This window comes from Euphorbia lathyris, chromosome 6 (genome assembly GCF_963576675.1).
Source record: "Euphorbia lathyris chromosome 6, ddEupLath1.1, whole genome shotgun sequence".
Classification (NCBI taxonomy): Eukaryota; Viridiplantae; Streptophyta; class Magnoliopsida; order Malpighiales; family Euphorbiaceae; genus Euphorbia; species Euphorbia lathyris.
Genome location: NC_088915.1, coordinates 89,981,665 through 89,998,544, shown reverse-complemented (window position 1 = coordinate 89,998,544; position 16,880 = coordinate 89,981,665). Strand labels below are relative to the sequence as shown.

General features: G+C 33.8%; 1 non-coding gene across 1 annotated transcript; it reads left to right on the top strand.

The window, feature by feature from the left end:
- The first annotated feature begins 6,006 nt into the window (after nucleotides 1-6,006).
- On the top strand, nucleotides 6,007-6,110 carry LOC136234502 (small nucleolar RNA snoR109). The gene has a single exon (XR_010691382.1). It is a non-coding gene; the product is annotated as a small nucleolar RNA snoR109 (small nucleolar RNA).
- The last annotated feature ends 10,770 nt before the right edge of the window (nucleotides 6,111-16,880 follow it).

Here is a 16,880-nt window from a genome sequence, read left to right as displayed (position 1 = left end):
AAACTCGTTAATTTTATAGCGAACCGAGTTTGAGCAGGACAAAGCTCGACTCGGCTCAATTACAGCCCTATCACCTTATCATTTTTTTCTTCGACAATGCCAAAGAATTAATGGAGAAGGATGGATACTGGGTAGATGTTTTTATTTAATTAATTTTGGATTTCTGTTTAACAATGTTTAATCTTTCTTATTTCTATTTAATGAATTTGGTGCTGAATTAGGTTAACAGTGTCATAAATGGGTTTAACAGATAGAAAAGTAAGAGAGAGTATGATAATGTATTTCAATGGAGGTTTTAGGAAGAAAAGTAAATAAGGGTATTTTAATAATTGCATATACAGTGGGTCGATTTTTGACATTTTAGAGATGTCAAACTGCTAACATAGTGGGTTAACTTTACATCGACCAGTCATTTTTATCTAGGATTTGGAATTCCAATATTTTTTAGAATTCTAGATTTCTATAATTTTAGTATTTTCTAGAATTCCAGGTTTTTTGAAACTTTATATTTAGTAGTTTTTGGGATTCTAGATTTCTGAAATTCTAGTACTTTATGGAATTTCAGTATCTTCTAAAATTCCATATTTTTAAAATTCTAGTATTTTCTAGAATTCAATTATTTTCTAGAATTCCAAATTCTAAATGCCCTCTCAATAAAGAAATCGCTATAAAGGTTTTTGCAGAAGAGAAATCATCGAATGCAAACTACATTTCTTTGTAACATATTAACATTAATCAAGAGCGATAGAAGAAGAAATATATATATAAAAAAAATTGTAAGAACTTGACTCTAGAAACGGTAGCAGAAAGCATAAGATGCAAATGTACCCCGGGCGTCGGGAACTGTCCCTTGTACCATTTGTTATGTATTTGTTCACATTTTCATATTTTTGCACATTTTTTCTGTTTTCCATTGTTACACTTTTACGCTTTTTTGTTTTTTTTAATTTTTAACTATGGGCCCGTTTGGTTGTTCCTTTTCATGCTCCTGTTTGCCTTTTCATTTCAAAAGGGAGAGTTTTAGGTGTTTGGTTAGTAACCTCATGTTTGCCTTTTAAATCCAAAAAGCAGCATTAGGTGTTTGGCTAGTAACCTCCTGTTTGCATTTCACACCTGAAAAACAGTCTTTTACAGCTTTTCCCAACAGGAAACAGTGAAACGGAATAGGAAACAGCAAATAGAAACAGTAAACGGCAAGAACAAACAGCAACAGTAAACAGTAGGTAAAACAAACAGGACCTATATTTAGTTAATTAGATTAAACCAGTCAATATATTTAATAAAAGAGAATCCCATTTATAAATAGGGTCTCTCAATCCATTTAGGTCAACCTTTTTATTAAATGGGTTTAGTCAACCCATTAAACCATTTCGACAACTCTATTTAAGGCTAATAATTTTGACAACTCTACTTCGGGCTAATAATTTGATAACATACAACACATCAACCATTAAAAAACTAACATTAGTAACTAATTAATTAAATATTTTTATGTAATTATTTAGATAAATTCCAGAGCCTAAAATATATGATACAATTCTTTTAGCACCTAGCTTGATGTGAACATAATGAATTAAATTGCACTTGGATAAGCTTAGTAGCGTTCACCTAGACCCTGAATAACCGAATAAATTTGGTCATTCGCCGTTAGATCTAAACTAATTAAATCTACACTTTTGGATGTTTTGGATATCCACCGTACGATTATAATGAGCTTAGATCTAACGGTGAATGACCAAATTTATTTGGTCATTCAGGGTTTAGGTGAACGCTACTGTGGATCAGGTAATTAACTGTAAATATCTCCTAACCCAACTGGATACAATCTATGAATATATATAGTGATGATAAGTGAATTATGCGAGAGAACGTTTAATCAGGATCGGTGCATGATCGTTTGAAGCCCTAGACGAAATATAAATTGTAGGCTATTTATACATAAATAAAATTTTAAAACTACATATATTTATATAATTTTAATTTGACGAAAGAATGTCTTTTTTATGGCCTTTTGTCACTCTTTGCAGTCTTTTTATTCCCTTCATGGATTTTGTATTGCTTTTAGTCTGTAGTTGTATGCAGGGGCGGATATAAGAAGGGGCCCGTGGGCCTGGCTCCTCCAGCTGTCGGAACCACCATGACTATGAGTATTTTCGGCCCCCTGTCTCCATAAAATTTGAGATTGTGGTGGTTTCGATCCCTCTGTTTCTAAGAAATTTAGATCGGGTGCTAAATTAGCATCCGAAAATTGGCTCAGGTCCTGTTAGACCCTCCATAAATCCAAAATTCTATTTTTTTTTCCTGTTAGACCATCTCTAAATCTAAAATTCTATTTTTTTTGTCTGTTACACCGTTATTAAATCCAAAATTCTAAATTTTTAGTCTACTGAGCCTTACTAAATCCAAATTTCTAACTTTTTTAGTCTATTATGCCCTCCTCCCTAAAACTGATTTTTTTCTATTAGACACAATTTTTTACATGTTAAGAATCTTAAATGCAATGTTGCTTAATTTTGAGAAGTTTTACATTGGCACTTAAAAATCGGTTCTTGACTATTCAGATTATAGCACGTATATATACGAAAAAATATAAACAAGTTCGATTTAGCAAAAAAAAAAAAAAATTACACACCACGTGTAAATTCCTTCCCCCACCGAACAATCCTGTATTCGCCACTGGTTGTATGATGTTTTATTCCTCACCGTTTTCTTACTAGTATTTTTTTCTTCTAATGAAATGATATAAGCATTTTCATTAAAAAAAATGATACTAAATGATAAAAAAAGTATCGTAAAACTTTAGAATTAGTAAAAAATAGAAAAAAGTATTCATATAAATATAGAAATATTATCATATAAAAACTACTCTGTCCTTTTCACATGTAAAATTACTAATTAAAATTTATTTTAATGTCCTTTTATTTTTTTTTATAACTATTCTATAAAATATTAATGATATATTAAGAAAATATGGGGCCTCTTTTTTTTGAGGCTAGACAACCGTCTCTATTATCTAAAGACAGAGCTGGTTCTGTGTTTAATGGAGTCTATGGATATCATTTGAACATGTGATATGAAAGGAATTTAGAATCATCGGTTCAACCTTTAACCTTTAACCTTTAGCCCTTATCTTTTATTTTTACTAGTTCATAACCTGGTATGTGTCTTAAAACCATACCTTTCATCATTCAATTGTAGGTGCAAATTATCCCTGTAATTAACAAATATAATCCACTAAATCAAAATCCAATTTTAGGTATCAATTTCATTCTCAAGTTTGCAATATTTAATAAATTAGTCTGAATTTAGATTGATTTGTCAAATATTATTAGATTTATTCATCAATCTACTGCCCGTCTAAGCCCACCCTTCATAAATTGACTTGAACATTTATATTTGAAGTTTGATTAACCTAGTCTGCCCAAGTCCCCGTATAAAGGGTTAGGATTAGGATTTGCCTAAAAATTCTGAGTTAGCCTGCTATATCCGATTTGTCTTCTATTATATACGTTTTATAACTAAAAGAACATATAATTAATTAATTAATTGTGTGTAGTAGATCATGCTATTAACCATTCAACTACAGCTGCAAATCACCCCTATAATTGACAGACATGACCGATTAAATCCAATTCAAATTTTAGGAATCAATTTTTCGTTCTCAAATTTGCAATATTTAATAAATTAGTCTAAATTTAGTCTGATATGTTAAATATTACTAGACTTATTTATGAATCTGCTTGTCCATCCAAGCGCACTATTCATAAATTGGCTTGGACCTTCATATTTGATAATTTGACCTGACTCTATCCGGCCTAAGCCGGTCCACACAATGCATTAGGGTTAGGATTTGTTTTAAAAATCCGAGTTAGCCCATCCAACCCAGCTTTATTTTATAGTATATATATTTTCTAAAAGAATATATAGTTAATTAATTAATTAATTGTATGTAATAGATTGGAGTAGATAAAATGTAGGACTCTTACCAAAAAAAAAAAAAAAGATAAAATGTAGGATTTTTTATATAGTAAAAAATAGAGAAAGCTACTAATTAAGATTGACTTAAGTGGTTAAGGGCTTCAAATTGATTAAGTTAGATCTCGAATTTAAGTTCTAACGTACCAAAAAGCTTTAATTAATTGAAAGATGATTCACGTAAACATATAATTAATTAATTACTTAATAATAACCGATAAAATAGGCCGCAACCCAAAAAAATCAAATTGATTGACACATATAAACTCAGATCTTTTGTTAAGCCATTTTCAAGAATTAAATAATGAAAACAGCTAAAAGGAATAAATTCCAAATTTGATCCTAATGTTTTTTAATTTGTAAAATATAAATTTAACCTTAACATATGACATTATCTAAATTTAACCTTAATATTTTCAAGTAAGATAAATTTTAGCCATAAATTAAAAAAAATTTAAAAGTGGTAGTTTGACTATTATTTAACTGTCACATCGGATATTCCAAACATCAATTACATTTAAAACATTTAATGTGTCACTAATACAACTACAAAAAAAAAACTGTTAAAACACTAATTGATTACAATTTTTTTCCAATGTGTCTAAAATGTTTATTTTATTACTAATATTTATTGTGTTACTAATATAGTTACAAAAAGAATCAACCAAAAATCTACAAAACCACTTCAATTTATCGATAAACTTGTTTGAAGAGTCTGGAATGACAGTTAAATAACTATGAAACAAGTTTTTTTTTTTTAAAATTTCGATCTATGCGGATTAGACTTGTTTTAGGGGTAAAATTGATACAATTTGATGAATTGTTTTTAAATTTGATACAATTTATCAATGTTAGAGGTAAAATTGCTCTTAACTGCCGACGTTAGAAATAAAATTACATCATTTTAGATGTTAGGGATAAAATTACTCCTGACTGTAAATATTATAGATATTTTTACACCTTATCCCAACCAAAAATAAATGTATTAATCCGTGCAAATAAAGGATTAAACTAAATGTATTAATCCGTGCAAATAAAAGATTAAAGTTTAATCGGAAAGGAAAAGATAAAGGATCCGATGATGCTTTTTACCCACCCCAGACCTGTGAAAAGACGAAAATACCCTTTCATGGGTTTTGGGTGGGAAAATGCTATTTTTTTGCCTTTCTGTCACGCGGGCGTGTGGCTATCACGCCTCACCATGCGGTCGGGCGTGTAGTCACACGCCTCACCATGTGGTTGGGTGTGACAGCCGCACGCCCGACCACAAGGTGAGGCATGTCGCTATCACGTCCGACTGCACGGTGGGGCGTGATAGCCACACGCCCGCGTGTCGGAAAGGAAAAAAATAGGTCTGTTCTTCAATTAAACCCGTAAATACCTATAAACATTATACAATTTTAATTTAAACCCATAACATGCCCACGTGTGAATTTCTTTTCCAATTTTCCAATTTTAATTTAAACCCGTAACACGCCCTATCTCACGAATCCGAATTCTCTAAAAATACAAATCCGAATAAACAAAACATCCAAAAATCAATAAAATCAAACAAAATTTCGTAACATTAGTCATTTTCCTTTGCCGTCCCTCTTCCGATCCATGTTTTCGTTGATAAATTAGTTCGGATTTAATCCAAGAGAGTTTAGAGAGTTTGAGAATTTTAAAATTTAAAAAAAATGGTATTTTCATCTTTTCACGGGGCTAGGATGAAAATTTGAGATTGGATATAGTAATTCACTTCTTTAACCACATTTACGCGTATAAAAGAAGTAATGGGCTGAAATATCAAATAAAGCCCAACTTGAATATCAACTGCGATTAGAACTCTATAAAAGGCCAGCCATTAGGCTGGAAATAGAGAGTTGCAGCGTTTCTCATTTTCTAGATTAGGAGCTCTCCACCGCGGTATATGGCGGTGATTCAATTTCTTCTTTATTCCGTCGCAGAGTTCATATATGGTTTTGATTTGCTAGCTATATGTACCAAGAGAAGGTATAAAACTTAGCTGTCTTCATCTTGTTGTCAAAACGGCTGTAGCTATATAAATTCAAAGAAGGTTACAGGCCGGTTGTTGTTTCAAATCTACCTTAGATCTGCGGTCGATGTATCTGCTTACCGATCTTCTTATTTTTTTTCTTTTTTTTTGCTTATTTTGTTGATGATACTGTGAGAAGGGAGATTAGAGTGAAATGAAATAGAGATTTAATTAGCCATTTCATTAGATCCTTTCTCTTAAATTAACGTGTTGATGCTCAATTCTCCCAGTAGTGTGCGTCTAATCGGTGATACAATTTATACTGCTGTTTTTTCAATTTTAAAAAATTGTTTATTCTAGTCTTTCTTTTTGATTCACTGATCTGTTTGTTTCCCTTTCAATTTTTAAAAGCATTAGTCATGATCAAATGGAAACATCTTAATGAATTCCGGTTTCAGATTTAGTTTTGATCATGATTGCAGATTTTTTTTTAGCGAATTACGGTTTCAGATTTGTTTTTGATTATGATTGGGGAATTTTTTTTCCACTGAATTAAGGCTTCAGATAAAGTTTTGATCATGATTCGAAGAATTTTTTTCACAGCTTGTTTGGATTGAGGTATTTTAAAATAAGTGAGTTTAGCTAATCTTGTTTGTTTGTTTTGAAGATATGTCAGGTAGAATTTGACTGAAGATAATTTGGCTTAATTTTTTTTACATCCCAAATTAGAGGGTGGAGAGGATAAAATTTTCTTTTCCAAAATTACCATTTATGTTTTATTTTAAAATAAAACATTATTTGGGTATAAAAATAATTTTGTATATAACTTTATTTTATCTTAACATCAAACTAAACACAATTATATTATTAAACCATCACTTACCTTTCCTTATATCTAAACACAAGTTATTTCATTCAATTATCTTACTTTACTTTAAAATACCACCATCCAAACAAGGCCTTAATGAATTATTTAGTTTTGAGATTTTTGCAGAATCCAAAATTAAATTATGTTCAGAACGTATGTATATACATATGGCGGTTGGAATTTATAATTTCAATAGAAACACTAAATTTTAAGTTTTAATGAATTCGGGATTAGTTTAACTATTGAAGATTGGAGTTGTCCATTAGGATCAATTTAGTCAAAATAGTGATAGGGTGTTAAGTTCGTCTTTTAATTTGTCATTTATGATTAAATTAGTCTAAAATTCATATACTTTATTTCCAGCTCAGAATTCTAAATTGCGAAAATAATTCGATTCAGCTTGGATTGTAAGTTTTTACGAATTAAGTGGGTATTTGGTTGTTCATTTTCATGTTCATGAGTTTTAAGTGTTTGTTTAGTAGTAAACGGCAATGTTAGGTGAAACAAACGGATCTTAAGAGTCACGATTGTTTCTAAAATTGACAGTCAAGATAAGATCAATTTAACTCAATTTGAAAATTATATATCAACTCACTCATAAAATTACAAATCAGTTTTACTACCAAAAATTTATAAAATTTTGGTCAATTTTGAAGATAATGTTAATATTTAAATTTTGATTTGAGCTAAATTGTTCTTACCAAGTTTAAAGGCTATTTTAATCCTTTATTAAAAAAATTACATGATAATTTTTTTTCTCATTACCGCTAAAATCACTAAGCAATTTTAGATATTCAGATACTAAAAGATTTAAATTAATAAAATTTTTTTTTTCACATTCGGAATTCTCTTATATGATTAGTTAGCTAAATAATTGAACATGTGAATCAGTGAGATCAGTGATTGGTTAATTATTATTTTTAACTTAAAAGTCGTTAACATCCCTAAAGTCATATCTCAAGTAGTTGACATTGGTGCTCATCGATATTATTTTTAACTTAAAAGTCGTTAATCCTAAATATCGAAATGAATTTGGTTCACCGTTACATTTAGACTTAATCTAAGATTCTAATAACTATAAATCTAACGGTGAATAACCAAATTCATTTTTTTTTATCCAGGATCAAGATGAGCACTATTGTAGTAGTTGGTTAATAAAAATGATTATGACTGTTTTTGTAGTTGTAAATTGTATTCGGTTTCTACATGCTATTTATACGTATAGAGATTTTGAAGTATTGAACAATAAAATGATAGAAATATTAGTAATGAAGGTGAATAGGGTGAAAAGAAAAGAAATCAAGTGAGAAATGAAGAGTAAAGTGAACTTGGGATCATATGTTGCAAATGAAATATCAAATGAAGTGGATACGTTATAAGATCTACACTATATAATCTCAAAAGAGATGATATTTTTTGTTTGATTTTGTTGTTGTAATTGGATATTTTTCCAATTTCTTCTGGAATTATAAAGTCCAGATCTTCTAACTTATCCACCTCACCGGGTATCTTTTTCAACATTTTCCCCAATTCATTTCACTCTTTCATTCCCTCTCAATTTCTCTTCTTTTTATTTCATTTATTTTCTTTACCGATGCTTCTATTATTTTATAGTTTAATATTTCATCATCTCTGTATAAATTATATGTGCACACTGAATATAACCTACAACCAAGTAGACCTAACCATATTTATTAACCAATAACTAATATGACTAATACACAAAATTATAAATCTACAAGCGATAGAACTTGAGAGATACATATTAACCTAAAAATTTATATTTATTAATTAACAACTCACTATTTAAATATGATTTTTCAATGAGAAAATAATAGCTATAAAAAACCAATATTTTTATTTATCATTTTATACAAGCAACTATTAGTGATCAACTATTTTTTTACCAAACATGTTTAGGTAAACAACTAGTCAAATCAGCAAAATAAAAAGGTAATCAGCCCAATGAGCCTTTACCTTTCAATCCTAACGAAGTCGTTGATGTATTAATTCTTGAAGATGCGGCTTTGACAGTGATTGTACCGAGTTGGATGCGCTTATACATTGAAAGCTTTTCAGCCTGAGATTCGGGTGAATAGTCGAACGCCCATCAAAACCTTCATTCTCTATTAGGCACACCTCACTTGTAAATTTCGAGTTCCTCTTTTATCATTCTTTTAAGAATTTCTCTGATATCTCGATATAGCCTCGAGCCAATTAGGACCTATCACTTGGTCTCAACTTGTATATATATTGCTTACAACTTTATAATTGTACACCATCATAGAGGGTACTTTAGTACTAATTATAAAAAAATGAAAAAAGAGAAACGAATGATAAAAAAAATAAAAAAAATATACAACATCATAGAGGGTACTTTAGTACTAATTATTTTATTTTTACATTCTATCTAGATAGCTTTATTGCATTCTATAATTTCTTTTTGTTGATAATACAATTAGGACGTGGTAGAAAAAGATATTTAACAAACAAAATATATATTAAAATTAGGATTCCAATAATTTAATACTAATTTCAATATGGAGAGAGAAAGTCTAATATATTAATTAAAAAGAGAGAAACATGATGTATGTTTATTAGAGAATTATATTTAATATATTAATTAAGGAGAGAGAAACATGATGTGTATTTATTAAGGAGTTACGGAATTTCGGTTCCATGATATGTGTCGATACCATTGAGGATATATATCCTCAATGGTATCGATACATATCATGGAACCGAAATGTCATAACTCGTTAATAAATACACATCATGTTTTTCTCTCCTTAATTAATATAACAAACTCTTTAATAAATACACATCATATTTCTCTCTCCTTAATTAATATCTTAGACTTTCTCTCTCCATATTGAAATTAGTGTTAAATTATTGGAATCCTAATTTTAATATATTTTTTTTTTGTTAAATATCGTTTTCTACAATGTCCTAATTGTATTAATCAACGAAAACAAATTATTGAATGTGTTAGTCGAATCTAGGGGTGTTCAATGGTCGGTTCAATCTGCAAACCGAATCGAATACTCAATAAAATAAAGACCGAACCTAACCGAATATTTCAGTTCGGGTTGGTTCCCGTTTTCGGTTTCAATATATACTAAAGCGAAAAAAAGTCCATTGCTTGTTGATGTAAATGAGGATCCAATCCAAAACTATATGAAGACATCAAAGGTGTTCAACGGTCGATTCGCTCTAAAAACCGAACCGAATATCATCTAAAATGGAAACCAAACCTAACCGGATTATATTAGTAAACCGAACCGATCGGTTTTCGTATTCAACACATACTAAAAGTTAAAAGAAAATATAGACTAATGGAAATAATTTTATAAACTTTAATTAATTTAGTTAATAATTTAATAAACTTCAATTAATTTCTTCAAATAGTTTTTTTTTTAGGGAAAACGAGCATCTATTCATTCATTTCATTCAAGGCATCCTTACAAATCAAAGGCCAAACAATATTGGGAGCATCCTCAATTAAATAAACAGAGTTTGTTAGGTTCTTAGCCCATTTTGCGATGACATCAGCTATTGAGTTACAGGCTCTGGGTGTATGCACGAATGAGCAACTGTGAAAACACGAGGCTACTGTAACTATGTCCGCATAGAGCTCATGAAGAGAAGTGTTTGGAAACAGGGCCGAATTAAGTGTATCAATGACGCCTTTTGAGTCTGATTCGATTATAATGTCGCCGAAAGCTAGTTCTCGCGCCTATGTTACAGCTTCGTATATCGCCCTGGTTTCGGCAGTTGTTACAGATGCAGTTAGACCGATGGGGATGCCCACCGTTGCCATCACAAGTCCGTATGTGTTTCTCGCAATCAGTCCCACCCTGCAATCCCAGTCATTAGTCCCCATGGAGGCGTCACAATTTATTTTTATAACACTAGGAGGGGGTCGACACCAGGATTTTTTAGGGATAAGGGTTTGTTCATGAGAAGCACTTCGTTCGGACTCCTCGCACACAGCCGGTGTACTAGTCTGAGCCCAATCTGCCAGGAAGGTTTGAGCTTTCATGATCACCGTTTAAGCCGTAGTCCAGTTACGATCGTGATGACAGGCGTTTCTCCGATACCAGAGCCAACAAGCTATAACTACGATCAGTTCAAGATCCTTCCGTCGGAGTCGCCTGCTGCAGAAATCCAGCCACTCAATTGGATCAGTTATCCCTGTTTTGTCAACACGATATGGTATTAGTGCTTTACGCCAAACTTCCTTAGAGTACAAGCATTCTATAAAACAGTGACGTAGATCTTCGTGGCCGTGGTTGCAGCACGGGCATCTCGGTTCAGTCGACAGTCCCCGCCGGCTCAGTGCTTCGCCAGTTGGAAGTTTATTACATGACATTCGCCACAAGAAGTGTTTGATTTTAGCCGGGAGATTGAGGGTCCATATCTTCTTATATATTGGCCGATTCCGGTCATTTTCTGCAATATAATAGCAAGATTTAACAGAGAAGTTACCCAAAGTCGTGTGACCCCAGTACATCCTTTCCGGAGGAAGACGAAAGCTAATATTTATCTTACAAATTTCATTTAGCTCATCGGTTTGAAAGAATTGGTGAAGGATTTCCCTATTATAGCACTTGTTTTCGTGGTCAATTAGTTCGTGTACCATAACCGATTTTGGGGCAGCAGTAGCAACTAGCGGGTGGCGTGCATTCAGTGAGGGTATCCAATTGTCAGACCAGATATTTATATTCAAACCATTCCCCACTCTCCAACATAATCCTTTTCGAAATGTCTCCCTTGCCGTCAGGATGCCCCGCCAGAAGTAGCTCGGACCAGAGCACAGCGGTGCATCGAGGAAATTGGACAAAGGGAAATATTTCGCCTTAAGTACTCTGGCGCACAACGAACTTGGATTGCACATAATCCGCCAACATTGTTTTGACAATAAAGCCAGATTAAAGGATCTCATACTTCGGAAGCCAAGACCCCCTTCAAACTTTGATTTGCAAGCAATGTCCCAAGCTAACCAGTAAATCGGTTGTTTACTCGTGGTACCACCCCACCAGAATCAGCTAATTGCACTTTAGATCTCCTTGCAGAAGTAATCTGGAAGCAAAAAGCAAGACATAATATAAGTGGGTATAGATTGGATAACAGATTTGATCAGTACCTCTTTGCCCCCAACTGATAATTTACGTTACTCCCACCCCCTCAATCTGCGGTTTATCCTTTCCTTTATTACAGAGAAGACCTCTCTGCGGGATCTTACAATGATTGTCGGCAGTCCCAAATACCGAGGGAAGGCCCCGGTTTCCTTCACACCGAGTAAATTGGTAAGGAAATGCTTCCTTTCCGGGTTCACACCACTGCTATAGAACACTTCGGACTTATCGAAATTTATCACATGTCCTGATACTCTCCCATACTCGGTAAGGATGTGTTGGATTTCACCAATTTCTGCAGCGTTTGCTCTCCCAAAAATCAATGAATCGTCTGCAAAGAACATATGTGAAATACTCGGTCCATCACAGCTAGCTTTAACCCCATGAATTTTACCCTCAAATTCCACTTTCTTAATATTTGCTGAGAACGCTTCTGCACAGATGATAAATAGGTAGGGGGAGATGGGGTCCCCTTGACGTAAGCCTCTAGTCGGCTTCAAGAACCCTCTTGGTTGACCATTTATCAGGTAAGACAACGAAACTGAAGATATACACATCATGATTAGTGCTATAAAGTGACGGGGGAAGAGCATTTGTTCAAGCACTCTCTGTAGGAAGGCCCATTCAACTCGATCATACGCTTTGCTCATATCAATCTTCAGGGCAAAATTCCCTTTAACCCCTTTTATCCAAGTTTGCCAATGATAGCATTATCAGTAATAGCACGACCAGGAACAAGGTCGATTGCGTATCATGAATCACATATGAGAGCACAGACTTGAGCCTATTGGCTATAATTTTGGATATGATCTTATAGAGTACGTTGCAAAGCGCGATGGGACACAGGTCCTTCATGGAGGTGGGATCTTTTAGTTTAGGGATTAGAGCTACAAGGGTGTGGTTTAAACTATCAGGCATAGTACCAGATTCAAGCACATTGAGAACCAAAGCAGTAACGTCATTTCCAATAATATCCCAATAGTTTTGAAAGAAGAGGGCAAACATACCATCAGGGCCTGGGGATTTGGTCGGGTTGATTTGTTTGATTGCATCAAACAACTCCTCCCTTATAAATTGTTGTGATAGTAATTGTTGATGTTCCTATGATAAGATATTCGCAATTGCACCGACAAACCGGTCAATATTGTCCGGATTTGAGCTTAAGAATAGATCACTGAAATACCTGATTACCACATTTTCAATTGCCTGGTCTCCTTCCACCCAGTTCCCTTCCTCATTCTTAATCTGCCGAATCAGATTATTCCGGCGCCTCGCGGTAGCCTTTGCATGGAAAAATCCCGTATTCTGGTCTCCCAGCTTGAGCCATTCAATCCTAGCCCTTTACTTCCACTTCGCCTCCTCAATTCCCTGTAGTTCTTTGACCGACTCGGCTAATGCCTGTTCAGTGTCATGGAGGCGCGGCTCCGCTCTTCGCTGTATAGCCTCAAGTTGCTGTATTTCTGAAGCAATCCGTTCTCTCAACTTCCCAAATTTCTCGCGGTGGTAATCTGATAATGTCACTGATACAACATGGATTTTAACATGCACACTTATATCCCCACCTTCTTCGCCCCATTGAGCCGAGATCAATTCCTTGCAATCTCTGTTCGACGCCTAGAACGACTCAAAACGGAACTGCCGCTATCGACGACGGCCACCATTTATTCATGCTGTATCAAGCAAGAGCGGGAAGTGGTCCGACGATAGCCACGGTAAGGTTTTAATTTCCAGATTGGGGAATTTTGAAAGCCACTCGGGTGAAGCAGTAAACCTGTCGAGCCTTTCCCAGACTGCACCTGAGCCGGATCTTTTATTGTGCAATGTGTACAGCGAGCCAGAGCTGTTAATATCCACTAGGTTACAATTCTCCAAGCAATCCCAAAAACATTGCATTTCAGCGTTATCCCGGATTAATCCACCTTTTTTCTCCGACGTCCACAATATTTCATTAAAATCTTCGAAACAGATCAGTGGGAGAGTATCAAGTGACCCAAAGTGGTTAATTAGATCTCATGTTAATCTTTTATTTTGTCTTTCCGGCCAGCCATAAACTGCTAAATTTCTCCAACTCAATTGATTCAACTGTATAGTGAAATAAACACAATGGTTCGAATAGTTCTGAATCCTCAAATCTACATCTTTATTCCATCCAAGTATAACGCCACCACTCAGCCCCAGCGGATCAATAATAAAAAAAATTAAAGCTACTAAAGTAATGATAAAACTTACTGCAATCATTCTTCCGCATTCTGGTTTCCATGAGGAAGAATACATCTGGACAATTTGTGTTAATCAGGCGTTGTAGTGCATGGCACGTCCAAGTATTGCCCAAACCTTGGGCGTTCTAACTTAATATTTTCATGGTGAAGGGTGGGCCCGATCAACGGCACCCACTGATGGGTGTCGAATCCACCAAAAATAAATATAACTTTACTTGACCGAAATATGGATTTGTAAAAAGGATAAGCAAAGGTCGAACCCAAGGGATTAGTACTGATTTAACTAAATTAATAACCAAGAAGACAATGAAAGTAAAATTGGGGGTTTTGAATTGTGAAGATTAATTATGCTAATTAAAACTGAAATATGAATAAAAGAAATTGAATGAATTAAATCAATGGGTGAAAACTTCAGTCAAGGGAGATTCTCGCAAGCTAAGCAGTTTATTTTCTATCGATCACAGACTGTGAAACATATTCTTAATTAAAATAATCCGAACTAGTTATAATCGTTCCTTATTCATTCCCGATCTTATCTTTCCTTAATTTATAAAGTTAATCCAAGTATTCCTAAAGATTAACCTCTTTTCCATTAGACAGTTCCTCCTTAGTGGTAGGAATTTAATCAATCGAAAGCGTTAAAACCTAGAAAGACCTAGTCTAAGTTAACCGAATTCTTAGCGACTCCGATTTAAACCAAATTACACATTCATACGCTTAATCTTGTTACAATATTCAGATGATCACAAATCCTATCTTCTAACATTAATCGATTGAAGGAAAAGTGAAGACCCGGCCGGATTCTTACCTGAGCTTTCAATGGATGCCTGATTTTATAGATTAATAAATGTGCAAACAGATTATAATCACAAGAAATAAAGATGAAGATCAACGATCTCACGATAAAGAATAAAAGCTCGCCTTTGATTCAATCCCTTAACCGAATAAGAATTTAGCTACTCATAACCATGGAACTCGGCTATGATAACTTTACAAAACCTGGAAGATAAACGAGTTCTCCCTATTCTGGAATTCTAAGCAAAGCTGAATGCTAAAAGAAACGTAAAGAAAAGGTTAAAAGAAAGAGGTGCCTCCCTCAAAACATAATGAGGCCTTAAATAGAGTTTTTCCTTCCTTAGTCATCTAGGGCAAAGGAAAAGGATCTCAAGACTCCTATTCTAGCAAGACTTCTTCATTCCCCACGAAATTAGGTAATTTGGACACTCCTTGGCACATTAGGATGCTTGTTGGGAAAGTAAATCCCGAATCTGCTAAGTTGGCAATCCTGCTTCTATCGACCTTCCTTAGTCTTGGGCCAGACTAAGTCATCTCTGATCCAAATTCTGCAACTTTAGGTAAAAATGGCCAGTTAAGCTCCAAATAGCTTTACTTTCTCCAAATTGGTTCCTGCAAGTACCTTATGATAATAACAAGTAAAAAGCTCTAAAATCAAGGAATCAGAATGCGAATAAGTGCGAGAATAAAGCATGTTTACTTGCTACTTTTTGCACTTATCAAACTACCTCACACTTGCCAAATGCTTGTCCTCAAGTATGTCAGAGTTTAGTCTGTTACTTATCTCTACAAGAAGACGGACTCCACTAACTTTCCTAAGTCCCCCTAGCGTTATGAAGATCGTCGTTTTACTAAGCATCAAATAGTAGAAGGTTTTCACAAACTCAAACATAATTGCCATAATGAAAGGTCAAAAATAGATCAATCAAATTTTCGGAAGGAACAGGTTGAATAATGCAACACCCTCACCGGGTTTCACTCATATCACTCACGTGTTTTAGGCTATAATTAATTTTTCAAGAAATCGCTCAATTCACAACCTAGAATGATATTGCCATAAGCTTGCCAATATATCAAATCTCCACCACTTAGTATGAATTCAAGTCAATAAATCAAAGGGACTTAAAACAGGGTGTAACATAGGTTGGGGGTAAGGTTTGGAAATGAAAGTAGGAAGAAAGGGAAACAAAGAGTAGTAAAAATGTACATTCTACTCTGAAAATGGCCAAAATGGAAATCAAAGTTCAATTATTTACAAACGACTTACAATTCTCAAACTTCAGAATGAATGTTCAAGATGAACTTAAACAACTATAAACTGACTGAAATGAAAAAAAGTAACAAGAAATTTTTCTTTTTTTTCTTTTTCTTTTTGTCTTTCTTCTTTTTTTTTTTCTCTGACTTTTTTTTTCTTCTTCTTCTTTTTTTTAATATAGGAAACCTTTGAACTAGAACAAGAAAGCTGATATTTTGCAGACTAATGTCTATTTAGACACTTTTTGAAGCACACCCACATATACTATAACTAAAGGACTATTCAATTGCATCCTTATACTTTGATGAACTTGTGGTTTTCGAACACGGAAATTGCTCAAAGCATCAACTAAACATCGAATAAACTCAAAGAATATACAGACTCTGAAGGCTAAATTGTCCCTGGCCAAGGGACTCGAACAAGGGTTGTGTCAAGAATGGTGAAAAGGCTCAAATGTGGCTAAACTAAGGGCTGGATACTGTTATTTTTGTTAGTCTTGAGCAAGACTAAGGGTTCGAATTTATTTGAAATGGCTTAAGAAAAAAAACTTACTGCCCTTATCATTTTTAATGCTCAAATTCATCAGATGTGGTCTCGAAATGCATAACATGGCAAGTTCTAGAATTTCAAACTAAAATTGGACAACACTCAG